At 42.9% G+C, this 16,249-nt stretch overlaps 1 protein-coding gene across 1 annotated transcript in view; it reads left to right on the top strand.

Annotated features, from left to right (window-relative positions):
* SLC9A9 (solute carrier family 9 member A9) overlaps window positions 1–16,249 on the top strand; it is a 1,026,444-nt gene that overhangs the window by 578,557 nt on the left and 431,638 nt on the right. The window lies entirely within an intron of this gene.

Raw genomic sequence — 16,249 nt, 5'->3', positions numbered from 1 at the left:
TAATTACAGTCGGTGTACTGTGTCATCTGCTCAGTGTGCACCTAAAGCTACCCCAATTGCTGGTGTTCTCATCTCCCTGCAGGCCATTAGTATGTCTGGAAGGCCAACAAGGAGAGGAAGACAGTCACGAGCCAATAAAAAAGGGCAAGCAGGCTCTGTATCTACAGGCAACAGTGCTGGTCATGGACGCGGTGCATCGTCATCAGCACGTGGCCATGGGACACGCTTGTCCTTATTTTCGGGCAGCTGGAGCCCTCCTCATCCTCCTCATCCTCTCTCACCCAGGCTCAGGGTAAGGGCAAAGCAGCTGCCAATGCGGCCTCTTCCCTCGTCTCAATGGCATCAGTCACTCCTTCCCTAGAACCACCATATCCTCCTGAGGAGTCCCCCCAGCGTTTTGAAGGCTCTGATGATGATAGCCAGCTAGAGGAAGGCAGTAGAGTCAGCCCAGAGAAAGCTGATGCTCAAGAAGGACAGCATTCTGGCAGTCATGTTCCACCAGCTGCAGCATACTGCCAGATTTGCTCCAGTGATGAAGAGGGAGGGGATGAAGAGGTCCCTGACTCCACGTGGGTGCCTGATAGGAGAGAGGAGGAGGAGGAGGGGGCACATCTCCTATGAGGCAGGATGCCCTCCAGGGGCCAGCTTAAGGGCAGCACACCGACTGAATCACACCGCAGTACTCCACCTGTGCAGGGCGCTGCCTCTGATCGTTATTCCAAAAGTTCTTGGTGTGGGCCTTTTTTGAGATGAGTTCATCAGATCACACCGCTGCTATTTGCAACATATGTCTCAAGTGTATCTCGTGTGGCCAAGACATCAGCCGCTTGGGCACCACACGCTTGACCAGACATATGTTGACCTGCCATGCAGTTCATTGGCAAGCGTACCTTAAAGACCCACACCAAATAACAAAGCGGATCTCTCCTTGCTTGTCATCAGCTGGGATCTCGAACCCCACTATACCTTCAGTCCTCTTTGTAACCTGCACTGAGGGGAATGAAGGTGTAGAATTAGGTGTGTCACAGCCAAGTACTTGCGGGCACTCTGCTAGCAGTACACTGACGTGCCATTGTACCAGGCAAATTTCCCTGCCCCAGCTGCTGGAATGTTAAAAGAAGTTCACTCACAGCCATCCACATGCCCAGTGGTTGAATGCTAGCACTTCAACTGCTGCCTTTTCAGTTGGTAGACTCGGCCCCCTTCCGTGAGTTTGTGCAATGTGCAGTTCTTCAGTGGCAGGTTCTGAAACACCACTTTTTCTCACGGAAGGCGATTCCGGCTCTCTACCTGCATGTGGAAGGCAATGTCCATGCCTCGCTGAACAGGGCGGTCAGTGGTAAGGTGCATATTACCGCTGACTCATGGACTCATGGTCCAGCAGACATGGACAGGGATGTTACCTATCTTTCACAGCAGATTGGGTCACTCTTCTGGCAGCTGGGAAGGATGCAGAGCAAGGTGCAGTAGTGCTGGAGGTTGTTCTGCCACCACGCATCCAAAATGCTACTACTGGTTGTGACACACCTCTCTCCACCACCCCTCTCTTCTTCCTCCTCTATGGCCTCTTCCCGTGCTTTGTCCTCGGAACCAGCGGTGCGCCGTAGGCGTTCAAGGGGCTGCGCAAGTACGAAGGCAAAAAGATGACATGCCATGCTTGCGCTGGTGTGCTTGGGGGACAGGAGCCACACGGCAGATATTATGTCAGCTCTGTAGGGGCAGGCTGAGAGGTGGTTGACGCCATGCCAGGAATGGTGGTTTGCGACAATGGCACCAACCTCCTCTCCGCCCTCCGACAGGGACAACTGACCCATGTGCCCTGTGTGGCTCACGTGCTTAACTTGGTGGTGCAGCGGTTCTTGGGCAGGCAGGTACCCTGGCTTACAGGATGCCCTGAGGCAGGCCAGGAAAGTCTGTGTTCATTTCCGCCGGTCATATAATGCCAGTGCTGAGCTCCAAAAGGAGTTGAACCTGCCCAAGAACCGCCTTATTTGTGACATGCCCACCAGGTGGAACTCAACATTGGCCATGCTGCAGCGGTTGCACACGCAGCAGAGGGCCATGAATGAGTACCTGTGCGACTACAGCACCAGGAGAGGGTCAGGGGAGCTCGTTTTTTTTCCCCACGCCAGTGGGGCATGATCAGGGATGCATGCACTGTCCTGTCACCATTTGAGGAGGCCACAAGGATGGTGAGCAGTGACAGTGCATGCATCAGTGACACTGTAACTCTTGTCCAACTGTTGGAGCACATTCTGCATGGAATATTGGACAGGGCACTTGAGGCAGAAAAGAGGCAGGAAGAGGAGGACTTCCTTGCCTCTCAAGGCCCCCTTTATCCAGACAGTGTCCCTGCTGTCTCACTGATCACACAGGAAGAGGATAAGGAGGAGGAGGATTGTGTCAGCATGGAGGTGGAGCCTGGCACTCAGCATCAGCAGCAGCAGTCTTTTAGGGATGATTTACAGCCCCAAGAAACCCGTGGACTTATATGTGGCTGGGAGGAGGTGGTTGCGGATCATGTCGTCCTTAGTGACCCAGAGGACTCCGGGCCGAATGCCTCAGCTAACCTATGCTGCATGGCCTCCCTGATCCTGCAAAGCCTACGGAAGGATCCTTGTATTCAGTGGATCAAGGAGAGGGATCATTACTGGCTGGCAACTCTCCTTGATCAACCGTACAAGAGTAAGGTTGCAGACCTTATCTTGCCATCACAGAGGGAGCAGAGGATGAGGCATCTCCGGGAGGCCTTGCAGAAAGGTCTGTGCAACGTGTTCCCAGAGACTGTGAGGTTACAGATTCCTGGTCCTGAACAACATGTTGCTGAGGCTTCGGTCAGTCACAGAAGAAGCGGTGGAGAAGGTGGCCGTCTGAATGATGCGTTCAGACAATTTTTTAGTCCGCAGTCCCAAGGTGTGATCGGTTCCAGCAACCATCGCCAGCGTCTGATTTACATGGTGCAGGAATACCTAGGTGCAAGGTCAGACTTGGACACCTTTCCCACCGAAAATCCTCTGGGTGACTGGGACTCGAAGATGGATCACTGGCCAGAGCTTGCACAGTATGCAATTGAACTACTGGCCTGTCCTGCATCCAGCGTTCTTTCAGAACACACATTCAGTGCTGCTGGAGGCTTTGTAACTGATCACAGGGTGCGCCTGTCCACCGACTCGGTTGATCGACTGACCTTCATAAAGATGAATCAGACTTGGATCACCCCAGCTACCAAGCACTTCAAGCTGATGTACCCGAATATTTTTTTTTTAAATGTCACATCCCTTCAAGACTGCCTATGCCGATGCTGAGTGACTATCCTGTTATGTTGACTGACTATTCTCTTCCTCCTCAATGATCCTGCTGATAGCTTGGAAGAACATTTTTGGTTCTGGGCACCGCCACCAGTGGCTCAGGCCAATTTTTCAGCCCCTGTTTAACAGTGGTATGTAATTACAATTTTTGATACAATACTTTGCAGCAGGGCTCATGCCTGCACTCCAACTAGAGTATCTGTGAAGGGTTGCAGTGTCATGGTACCAGTGCCCAAGGCCCAATTTTTGAGCCCCTTTTTAACAAGGGCATGTAATTACAATTTTTGATACAATACTTTGCAGCAGGGCTCATTCCTGCACTCCAACTAGAGTATCTGTGAGGGGTTGCAGTGTCGTGGCACCAGCACCAGTGCCTAAGGCCCAATTTTTCAGCCCCTGTTTAACAGGGGCGTGTAATTACAATTTTTGCTGCAAAATTTTGCAGGAGGGTTTGTTGCTGCGCTCAACTACAATATTTGTGACTGTTTTCAGTGTCGTGGCACCAGCACCAATGCCTAAGGCCCAATTTTTCAGCCCCTGCTTAACGGGCGTGTAAATAACATTTTTGATGCAATAGTTTGCAGCAAGGCTCATTCCTGCTCTCTAACTAGAGTTTCTGTGAGATGCTGCAGTGTTGTGGCACCAGTGCCTAAGGCCCAATGTTTCAGCCCCCGTTTAACAGGTGCATGTAATTACAATTCTTGATATAATATTTCACAGCAGGGCCCGTTCCAGCGCCCACCAAGAGTAACTGTGAGGACTTACAGTGTTGTGGCACCAGCAGCACCACCACCACCACCAAAAGCCCAATTTTTCTACCACTGTTCAACAATGGCATGTAATTACAATTCTTGATATAATCGTTCACAGCAGGGTGTTCCAGCACCCACCAAGAGTCACTTTGAGGGCTTACAGTGTTGTGGCAACACCAACACCTTAGGCCCAAATTTCTGCAGATCATATAGGGCAGGCCCCTACTTTCAAACATCCAACTTACAAACGTATCCTACTTGCAAACAGAAGGAGACAACAGGAAGTGAGATGAAAAAATACGGAAAAAAAATGATACAGGGATGATAACCCTTCTGTATGTTTTCCAAAAAGCTTAAAAAAAGGGTTTTTGACTGGAGCTACACTTTAAAAATGTACCAGTTCAAAATTACAAACATATTCTACTTAACACAACAAACCTACACAGTCCCTGTCTTGTTTGCACTACCTGTATACTGCTGTCCTGAGTATATAGGGCCTGGGGGGGTACGGGGTTCCCCTTAATATCCGTACAAGACCCAAAGGGGCTGGTAATGGGCAGTGGGGGCTACCCATGCCATTTTTCTCAATGATTTTCATCCGTAATGCCAGAACCAGACACTACATTAAAACCGCAAGCAGTTTTAAATGACTTTTTTTCCGTTAGAAATTTTGTGCAGGGACTGTTCTAAACACAGGAAACACGTGCCACTTCACACCCCCCAGGCATGAATAGTAAAGGAATATTTCACTTTTTTTGTTTCACTTTAAGAATCATTAAAATCAGTGCTCCTGAAAAACATCAGTTTTTAAAACTTTTCTTTGCATTGATACATGTCCCATGGGGCAGGAGCCGGGTCCCTAATACCTTTTTTATGGCAATAACTTGCATATTAGCCTTTAAAATTAGCACTTTTGATTTTGAAAGTTCGAGTCCTATAGACTTTAATGGGGTTCTAAAGTTCAATTTTCAGTCCGTTCAAAGGTTCTGGTGCGAACCGAACTGGGGGGTGTTCGGCTCATCCCTAGCGGTGACGTACAATGAGCCGCAAAAAAGGAAGTTCAATAGCCAGTGTGGCTCCTTCTGCTTGATTCCAAGTATGTGTGAACTTTTGTGCGATGGACTTGTGTACACACGATTGGACTTTCCGACAACAAGTTTTGTTGGTGGAAAATTTGAGAACCTTCTCTCAAACATTGGTGGGCGGAAATTCCGACAGCAAATGTTCGTTGAGGCATACACATGGTCACATCCAATATTTGTTGTCGGAAAATCCGACAACAAATATTGTTTGTTAGCGTTATTGTTTGCTTCTAAGATTGCCCTGTATTTGGCTCCATCCATCTCCTTATCAACTCTGACCAGCTTCCCTGTCCCTGCTAAAGAAAAGCAACATGATGCTGCCACCACCACCATGTATCCTTGTGGGGATGGTGTGTTCAGGGTGATGTGCAGTGTTAGTTTTCCGCCACACATAGGGTTTTGCTTTTAGGACAAAAAGTAAATTTTTTACTCATCTGATATGGCTTCTTGCAAACTGCAAACAGGACTTTCAACAGTCGCTTTCTTCTTGCCACTCTTCCATAAAGACCAGATTTGTGGAGTGCACAACTAATTCCCCGTACACACCTTCGGACATTGATCAGACATACCGTAACAAAATCCATGGATTTTTTTCAGACAGATGTTAGATCAAACTTGTCTTGCATACACACGGTCACACAAAGTTGGTCAGAAATTACGAACATCAAGAATGCAGTGACATACAACACATATGACAAGCCTAGAAAAATTAAGTTCAATAGCCAGCGTGGCTCTTCTGCTTGATTCCGAGCTTATGTGGAACTTTGTGCATTGGAATTGTGTACACATGATCGGAATTTCTGACAAAAAACTCCAATCGAATATTTTCTGGCGGAAAATCTGGCTGTGTGTACGGGGCATTATAGTTGTCCTGTGGACAGATTCTCCTACCTGAGCCGTGGATCTCTGCAGCTCCTCCAAAGTTAGTGTGGGCCTCTTCGCTGCTTCTCTGATGAATGATTTCCTTGCCTGGCCTGTCTTTTTTTTAAAAATGTAATTACTTTTTATTGCCATTTCAAACACAAATACAAAAAGAACAGAAAAATATAGTCAGGCAGTTTAGGTGGATGGCCATGTCTTGGTAGGTTTGCAGTTGTGCGATAATCTTTCCATTTTTGAATGATGGATTGAAAAGTGCCAGTGAGATGTTCAAAGCTTGGGATATTTTTTTATAACGTAACCCTGCTATAAATGTTTCCACAATTGTATCCCTGATCTGTCTGGTGTGTTCCTTGGCCTTCATGATGCTGTTTGTTCACTAAGGTTCTTTAACAAACCTCTGAGAGCTTCATAGAACAGCAGTATTTATACTGAGATGAAATTTCACACAGGTGGACTCTATTTACTAAGTAGGTGACTTCTGAAGGCAATTGGATCCAGTGGATATTAGTTAGGGGCATCAGAGTAAAGGGGGCTTTTCTTTGTAAAGAATGTTGAAAGACATTTATTATTTTTCTTCCACTTCACAATTATGTGCCACTTTGTGTTGATCTATCACATAAAATCCCAATAAAATACTTTTATGTTTTAGGTTGTAACATAACAAAATGTGGAACATTTCAAGGGGTATAAATACTTTTTCAAGGCACTGTATATTGGAGGCAGTTTCTCAAATTTGACTGCAAGGGTAGACAAATACTTACTGGTGATAATTAGTGCAATGTGTTTAATTGCAATTGAATAATACAATCAAGAAACACTTACTAGTTCGTTTTTAGCTAAGAAGTCAGGGCTACTGAATATTTTACTTAACACTGCATATTTCACAAACCTTTCAAGAGTGAGTGAATAGAACATTAGAGAAAGACAGTGACACAGAAAAAAAGCATCATTATACCTGACAGCTGAATAAAAGACAAGACAGCAACTAAAACTTCAACATCAAGTGGAGGAAATTATTAAATATGACATGTCTGTTGTTATGCTGTAATGGAGAGGAAAGTTCAGCATTCTCATCTACCATGGGAAAAAGAAGGTCTCCGGAGCGCTTTGAACATTGACAGGCTATAGCACATACATATGAATTTTAGGGGTCTTGTTTTAGAACAGTATAATCAATGCTGATAGGACAAGCATCAGCAGCTGACCAATTTGCTTAACTTGAAGCTCTATTTTTAACTTGGAACTATGGACAAAATAAAAAATGACATATATGATGCAGCCTGTCTTTAAAATTAAGGCCGGGTTCACGCTGGTATGACACGACAGTCATACCACCTTGGATTTGACTTTTCCCTGCAACTTTAAGTTTGGCATTCATCCGACTTCAATGAACAGAGATCAGACTTTGATCCCGGAGTGCCTGATATGAATCTTTAGGGGGTACTCTACGCAAAATAAAAAAAAAGGCACGGGTTCCCCCTCCAAGAGCATACCAGGCCTTTCAGTCTGGTATTGATCTTAAAGGGAATCCCAACGGCGAAAAAATTGCGTGGGGGTCCCCCCAAAATCCATACCAGACCCTTATCAGCACACAGCCTGGCAGGTCAGGAAAGGTGGTGGGGAGGAGCGCGTGCCCCCCTACTGAACTATACCAGGCCACATGCCCTCAACATGGGGTGTGGGTGCTTTGGGGCAGGGGAGGCCTGTATCCCCCACCCCAAAGCACCTTGTCCCCATGTTGATGAAGACAAAGGCCTCTTCCCGACAACCCTGGCTGTTGGTTGTTAGGGTCTTATCGGAATCTGGAAGCCACCTTTAACAAGGAGGCCCCCAGATCCTGGCCCCCCACCCTATGTAAACGGGTACATTGTACCCCTACCTATTCCCCTAAAAAAAAGTGTCAAAAATAAAACACATTACACATGTTTTAAAAGTAATTTATTAGGCAGCTCCATTGTCTCTTCCAATCTCTTCTCCCCTCTCCTGCTCTTTTGCCTCCTCTGCTGACATCTACTGCCTCTTCTGGAATGGGGTGGGGTCACCCTGTGATGTCATCTGGAGGCCTAGTCCCTTATGACATCACCACCCAGGGCATGATGGGTGGTGAAGTCATAAGGGGCGGGCCTCCGGTGACTCCGCTCCATGCCAATATAAGTAGCGGCACACCACGCACCCGGCATTAGAGCGGGAGAGAACATTGAGTCAACATCAGAAGAAGAACAGAGGGAGAAGACAGCAGAGAAGACCCAGCAAAAGGGCAAGAAGATAGCGGAGAAGACCCAGCAGAGGCAGAAGACAGCGGACAGAGGGAGAAGAACCAAAGAGGGCTAGAAGACATCAGCAGAGAGCGGAGAAGACCCAGAGAGGGGAGATGAACCGGCAGAGGCAAAAGACATCAGTGGAAGAGGCAGAAGAGCCGGAGAGGGGAGAAGAAATCGGAAGAGATGACAGAACTGCTTAATAAATTACTTAAAACCATGTGTAATGTGTTTTATTTTTGACACTTTTTTTGGTGATTGGTTAAGGGTACAATGTACTCCATACTCATTCACATAGGGTGGGGGGGCTGGGATCTGGGGGCTCCTGACAACCAACGGCCAGGGTTGTCGGGAAGAGGCCCTTGTCCTCATCACCCACCCCCCCATGTTGAGGGCATATGGCCTGGTACGGTTCAGGAGGAGGGGCACTCGCTTGTCTCCACCCCCTTTCCTGACCTGCCAGGCTGTGTGCTCGGATAAGGGTCTGGTATGAATTTTGGGGGGGCCCCACGCTATTTTTTGAGCGTGGTTGTTCCCTTTAAAATCCATACCAGACTGAAGGGCCTGGTATGCTATTGGAGGGGGAATCCATGCCTTTTTTTTTATTTGGCGTGGAGTTCCCCTCCAAGATCATCAGAGCACAAGTCACATGCCAAAGTCGGATCAGTCAAGACGGCGATCCAACTTCAATTTAATTATTCAGTGATATTCAGTGGGCTGAAGTTGAATCAAAGTCGGACCAAAGTAGTGCAGGGAGCGTGTCATGACTTGTGTCGGACCAGTTAAGATGGCTCCCATAGGGAAACATTGATTTCCACACGTCATGTGACATAAGCTCCCATTGTCGGAGCGTTTTTCGTACCAGTGTGAACCCGGCCTAACACAGCAGTCTTTGTTTTTAAGTCCCCACCCTCCTACCCCGTAACATAGTTTTATTACCCAATACCCAATGCTTGTACAGTAATACCTCAGATTGCGAGTAACATGGTTAACAAGCATTTCACAATACAAGTTATTATTTTTTTTAAAACCCTGACTCAGTTTGCGAGTGTTGTCTCGCAAAATGAGCAGGATTCAAGCCTCTGCGGTGTGCAGTACCGCATTTGCCCAGAAGTGCCGGTTACACTCGGAGCCGCTCGGATGCACTCAGAAACACTCGAAAATACTCAGAAACACTCCTGAGTGTTTTCGAGCCTCTCTGAGGTTTTCCAAGTGCATCCAAGTGCCACTGAGCGGTCTCTGAGTATTTACGAGTCTCTCTGCGCCCCCCCCCCCCCACCTCTGGCCACATGCGGTACTGCGTACAATAGAAGTCAATGTGGAACTAATTATCTTTGTTTCCATTGACTTCTATGGGGAAACTCACTTTGGATTACAAGCATTCTCCTGGAACGGATTATGCTCGTAATCCAGTTCCACTGTACCTGATCACCTGATGTTTGTACAATGCAGTATGATGCTACTTCGAAAAAAAAAAATATCTAATTTTTTAAAATTTTATTTGAAGAAAATATTGAAAAATGTGCACCGAAGTGCAGAAAAGTATTGTTTGTGGGCTAATTAGATTTAATTCATGTTAAATTGGACAAAATATTTATTTATTAAATATGTATTGTTACAATGACAGTTTAAGTAGGAGCCTCACTGAATGAGGTTGATTTACTTAAGAAGTTGAGAACCTTCAATGGAAAAATTGAGGGAATATTCAGTTAATTTTTCCAATCATGTGAAAAGCATTCTTGATCATTTTGAATGCTCAATCATGTGCAAATGCTTTTTACATGATTGGATAACTGAAGTGGAAATTCACACATTTTCTTTCAGCATAGATTCCAAACTTCTATAGAAAATCAACCTCATTGTCTCTGGCTTGTAGACTCGAAATTCAAGTTTCGAAGTTGACAGAGGAACCTAGTGGGAGCTTCTAGAGCAGACCAAAAAATAGTAGATTTTTATAAACATCCTATAGTCTTAAAGTGCACCTGTTACTAACTTTAAAAATTCAAATTGATATATTGTTGGAAAAAATATACAAATGTGACTTATTCAGTGAAAACTACGTCAGACACATAGATATGAGATATATTTGAAGCTGAAGTTAAATGCATTTTTTTTAATTGGCCTGATTTCTCCCGTTCCTTCCTTTCATGGCTCTCTGTTTATGGCACACCCTAGTGTCCCAGCAATCAGAATTGGAAGTGGAGGGGAAGGACAAGAAAATTATATATATTACAACAGCTGCCTGTATCTCTGGATCTACTGATTGTTTTGACATGTAGTTTTCACTAAAGGTATCCTCTGCTCATTCATTTCATAACATCATCAGTATGTTTTTTTACAAGATTAAAGCAGGACTCTTGGGATATATAAAATACACATGTTAATTCCACTTTGTAGTCATTAAAACAATCGTAAAATATATATATTTTTAAAATAATAAATGTCTCTAAACTTGTCTGCTCTGTTTGAAACCTCTTTTCTGGTCCTCCCGCCAGTGCTCCTGGCTCCTCTGTCCAGTGCCCTCAGGGGGATCTGCTTTCCATGGAGGCACTTGTGTGTGCTTGCTCTCGAGCCATGCTGCCGCCTCCATTATCACAGACTCTGCCCCCCGGTCCCTCATCACTGGAGTTTATAGACAGATTGCTATCAATCTGCCCAATGAGAAAGGAGACAGCTGCAAGGGTCGCTGCTCTTGTACACATCACTGGATCAGATTGGGCTCAGGTAAGAATAAGGGGGGTGGGGGGATCCTGCAGCAGAGAAGGTTGTTTACCTTAGTGCATGGAATGCATTAAGGTAAAAAAAAAAAGAGTCACTTAAATACATTATTAAACAAATTTTATAAAATCAAGCGGTACAAGTAAATAGATCTGACTTTGTATCAGCCTCCTGCAGTCCAGATATAGCAGAGCTGAAATGTGAGAGAAAGAAGCAGTACAAGGTGCCAGTCAGTTCATGTGCTGACAAGGAGCATGTTGATAGGAAGAAACAGCAGAGTGAGAGAAAGATAAGTGCATCACTATGCTGCTTCTCTTTTCACTGTCCTGGCACTGACTTGGCTCAGACAGCCATGACAGCCTAGGCTCAGAGGAAGAGAGTTGAACGATAGAAGACTTCAGAGTGTGGACATCTAATGAGTGAAAATGAATACTGCAGGGAACAGCTATAAAATGAAGGTGAATATTGTGGTACATATTTCGGCAAAGTGGAAAGATAGTGTTGCATCTGCAAGGTCATCTTATCGGTTCTGCTGTCCAACTTTATATACTGATAATTTTTACACCCCAGCGATCTACACAGTTTCATTGACGTGTAATGTAACATAGCAAAAATGTACATTGAAGGCCACACTGCTAAAAGGTCCAGATACAACTCTTTTCCAGTAAGTATGATTGTCTGTACAGGTCACATCAATAGCTGGTTTGCCAAATCAGCCGCTACTGAAATCTGAACAGATAATAACATTGGAAGAGATATTAAAAGTCCAGTTCACATCTAGTCGATATATTTTGTTTTGGTGTTGGTGGACTCAAGTATTTGTGTGAACGGAAAGACTTGGTTATTCGTCTGGCGGATAAGGGCGGTGGCATAGTTATTTTAGATAAAAGCCAGTATGAAATGGAGATATCTGGAATTCTTAGTGAACCAGATACATATAAGGAACTTCCAAATAACCCCAATAGTATGTATAAGAGACAACTTTAAGATCTCATTACAAAAGGTTATGATCTTAATATTTAGAATTCTTGATTCATACAGTGCCAAGAATTCCCACTATTTATTACCTGCCTAAAATTCATAAGGACCCACTGCATCCTCCCGGACGGCCCATCGTGAGTGGCATCAACTCGGTCACATCACGTATAGGCCAGTATATAGATTTTTATGTACAGCCTTTGGTTAGACAGACACGATCTTATCTTAAGGATACTGGTTCTACTATTAGGCTTTTGGAAAATATTGAGAAACAAGATGATTACATCATGGCCACCGCAGATGTGGCATCTCTGTATACGTGTATACCGCATGAAAGGGGTATTGAGGCTGTCCAGCATTTTTTAGATCGTGAACGGTCTCTGGCCCCTTTTCAATGCAAGTATCATATAGAACTTATTTTTGGTTTAATCAACACTATTACCTCCAACAGTAAGGTGTAGCAATGGGAGCCAAGTTCGCTCCAAGCCTTGCGAACCTGTTTATGGCCACGTGGGAGGAGGATGTCGTCTATGCCCAAAAAACTCCATCACTTATTTTGTGGGCTAGGTACATCAATGACATCCTCATCCTATGGAGAGGTACCTTGGACTCTTTAAAAAAATGTTTTGATTACCTCAATTTAAACAATAGGGGCATCTCTTTGTCATATGAGGCAAGTAGAAATAAGATTCATTTTTTAGATCTGGAAATAGAGATTGTAGACAAACAGTTTAAATTTCAAACCTATTTTAAGCCCACGGACCGCAAAGATTTCATCCCTACAGACAGCTGCCATCACAGGTCCTGGTTGAGTTTAGTTCCACGTGGTCAGTTCTTAAGACTTTGCAGGAACTGCATAGACACTGATACATTCATAACACAGGCAGGTGTCCTTAAACAAATGTTTCTTCATAAGGGATATGATAATAAGATCATTGATTCAGAACTACAGAGAGTCACTAACATTGATAGGAGGTCATTAATTGTAGTTAAACCAAAACGGGAACCAGATGAGAATTTAAAATGGGCTATGTTGACTTTTCAACACAACGCAAACAGATCAAAACAATCATGAAATGACACTGGGATGTTCTTGGAAATTATAACATTCTCAGTACCACATTACCTGAACAAGCCAAAGTCATCTTTAGGGGAGTACCATCTTTCCAAAGTCGAATAGCACCTAATATCATCAACCCACTGGTTCGTTCTTATTTTTTCCATGATTTGATTTTGTTTTTTCCTTGTAAAAAACGTGTTTTGTGTCAACATAATACATTGGGAAGACGTAAAGTAGTCGAATTTACATCTACTGTCACCAATAAGAAGTATACCATCGAATACTTCTGCACATGTGGCACAAAATATGTGGTATATTTGATTACCTGCCCTTGCGGCAAGCAATACGTTGGCCGTACGATCAGGATGTTTTCCACGAGAGTCTGCGAACATATTACTTTAATTAAATGCAGAGACTCAAAGCATAGTTTCCCTAGACATGATAAGGAATTTCATAATAGTGACCCTAAGGGATCACAATTTATTGCTATAGATAAGTATATTCCACCCTGGAGAGGAGGCGCCATGACCAGAGGTGTCTCCCGCCTAGAGACCTTCTGGATTTATGAGTTGCAGTCCCACTCTCCGTTCGGAATGAACGTTGAGTGGGACATTAATGCGTTCGTTAATGAATCCTAGTTGGTTCTCATGTTAATATTTTTTTTCTAGTTTTAGATTCACATACATTTAAAATATCTTTAGTTTTTGGGCTGTGTTTAATATAAATAACAACATAATATAATATTATTGTGTTTGCTTACGATCATTATCATTGATGTAAGGCCCCTTTAAGAGAATCCATCTCAGATTTGTGTCTTTATATATTTTACATATTTTTATTTTTATCTTTATTTTCATTTTTCTCTCAATCCAAGTCACCCCTGGAGATGTTTCATTTAAAATTTTATTATAATTATTTATAAAAAAGTATTAAAAATATAATATAATTGGTCACAGAGGAATCCTTGTTTTTGATCAACTTTGGACACTGATTTCCAATAAGTGACACTAAGATTTCCTCCTTTTTTATTATTATTTTTACTTATCAGGTTAATATTATGTTTTTATGGGTATTTTTTGGAACTTTTATACATAGCCGAATAAATTATTTTAATTAGATTTCTATTTTTCATTTGGTTGTTTCTATTATCTGCTAAATTCCCAATACACTGATTCATGTTGAGGCTTGATATGCAATGTAGTTTCACTTTCATGCGATTGCATTGCGAAGCTTGACATGTGCTTTATGTTAATTGCGGCCATTCCCCGCCCATTTTTCAACTCAAGGGAAGGAGATGTGCGATGATGAGGTGACACGCCTACACATTCGTCTCTTCATCCATTGGACATGATGCTCGCACACTGTTCATTAGGAGTGTCACGCTTATTCATTACGTATTCCATTGAACAGCCTTTGGAACACATATTTCGATATCATATTGAGTCGTGGAACGCACGCGGTTCCGCCATTTTGGGTGAACCAGAAGTATGTGTTAAAATTAATGGTCACACAGCGTGAGCTGGATTCTCGGCATTGGGGTCATATTTCTTTTATAAGTGAGTCGGGCTGCAGTGGAGGGACACCTCAGATGAAGTCTAAAGAGACGAAACACGTCAGCAAGGACTCCATTGCCGCCACTATTTTATATAAGCGCTTGAAATAACTTCCTAAATGTAATTGTTTTACTTTTGATAAAATTTTAACAGTTACAGAATTATGCTATGTGACCCTGTTTCTCTATTTCTCTTATCTTATTGATTGAAATCTGGTACCATCTGATGCACTTTGTCACCTTTGTATGGAGATGCATTTTCCATAAGTTTTGGGACGCATTGTGTTTCAGTCATTTAGGATTCCTAAGATTCCATTTTGGTTGTTGGTTGATATTGCAAGCCTGTTTGACTCATAGAACATATTTTCTTTTTAGTTCAAACTATCCGGTAAGTCTACATCTGTTTCGGTGGTGGTTTTGCTGCACTGATGTCTTTAATTTTCATCATTTGTGTTTGATGCCAATGCGGTGGTTTATGATCTTCAATTTTCTTAATATACACCATGGACTTTATAAATTTTTTCACGGACATAAATATTCAAGCTTCTGCACAAAATTTGTGTTATTGTTTTAGTAATTCACATGGCATCTTTCACATGTGGAGTTTTGTGTGATATATAATTTTTGATATTATTTATTAGCAATTATGGTCTATAGATTTAATTTATATTAATTTTGTAATTCACATTTCAATGGTAATAGTTTGGTTATGTCAATTAACCTAAACACTTTAGTGCTACACTTATGCACTTTCTTGGATATATTTTGTTTTCTATCTCAAGCCCTGAGGAAAGGGGCATTTTTGGTCTTCTGAAATGCATTGGATATTTATTTTGACTGTCCCCCCAATCTTTAGTGGAATACAGTCATATATGGACTAGAGGTCGACCGATATATCGCCCGATATTTGCAGTTTTTTAATTAATTGGCATTGGCCGATTATGCTGATAAAAAGGCCGATTATAACTACAGCGTGACTTGCAAATGACTTCTGTAATAGAAGTCAATGCAAGTTGCCTGAGTCTTCAGTGAAGTGACTTTCCTCCTCTCTGGGCAGTCTGCCAAGAAAAGAGCAAAGAGATACAATGTTTACACTTCTGAATGAACTGAGCTCTGTGTGCAGGAGTTCTCAGTTTAACCATTTAAAGACTAAATCTTTTCTGACACTTGTTGCTTACAAGTAAAAATCCTGTATTTTCTGCCAGAAAATCACTTGGAACCCCCAAAAATTATATATATATTTTTTTAGCAGAGATCCTAGGGAATAAAATAGCGGTTGTTGCAATATTTTATGTCACACGGCATTTGCGCAGAGGTCTTTCAAACACAATTTTTTGGGAAAAAAATATACTAATGATTAAAAAAAAAAAAAAACGAAAACAGTAAAGTTAGCCCATTTTTTTTTCATCCAAAAGTTTTGATTACCTGTTTTTATTCAATATATAGGTTTTTTTTTTTTTTTTATCTAAATTATACATACAAGTGATTGGAGGTTTGTTTTGTTTAATAAATGTTTAAATGTAAGAAATTTTCTGTATCACTTATTAAGGCTACTTTCACACTGGAGCAGGCAGGCGTTGACAGTAAAACACTGCTAGTTTTAGCGGCGCTTTACCGTCATTTTAGCAGTGCTATTCGGCTGCTAGTGGGGCGCATATA

Source organism: Lithobates pipiens, unplaced genomic scaffold, assembly GCF_037356315.1.
Source record: "Lithobates pipiens isolate NorthernLeopardFrog02 unplaced genomic scaffold, aLitPip1_a1.2 Scaffold_18, whole genome shotgun sequence".
Taxonomy (NCBI): domain Eukaryota; kingdom Metazoa; phylum Chordata; class Amphibia; order Anura; family Ranidae; genus Lithobates; species Lithobates pipiens.
This window is presented reverse-complemented; position numbering and strand designations above follow the sequence as displayed.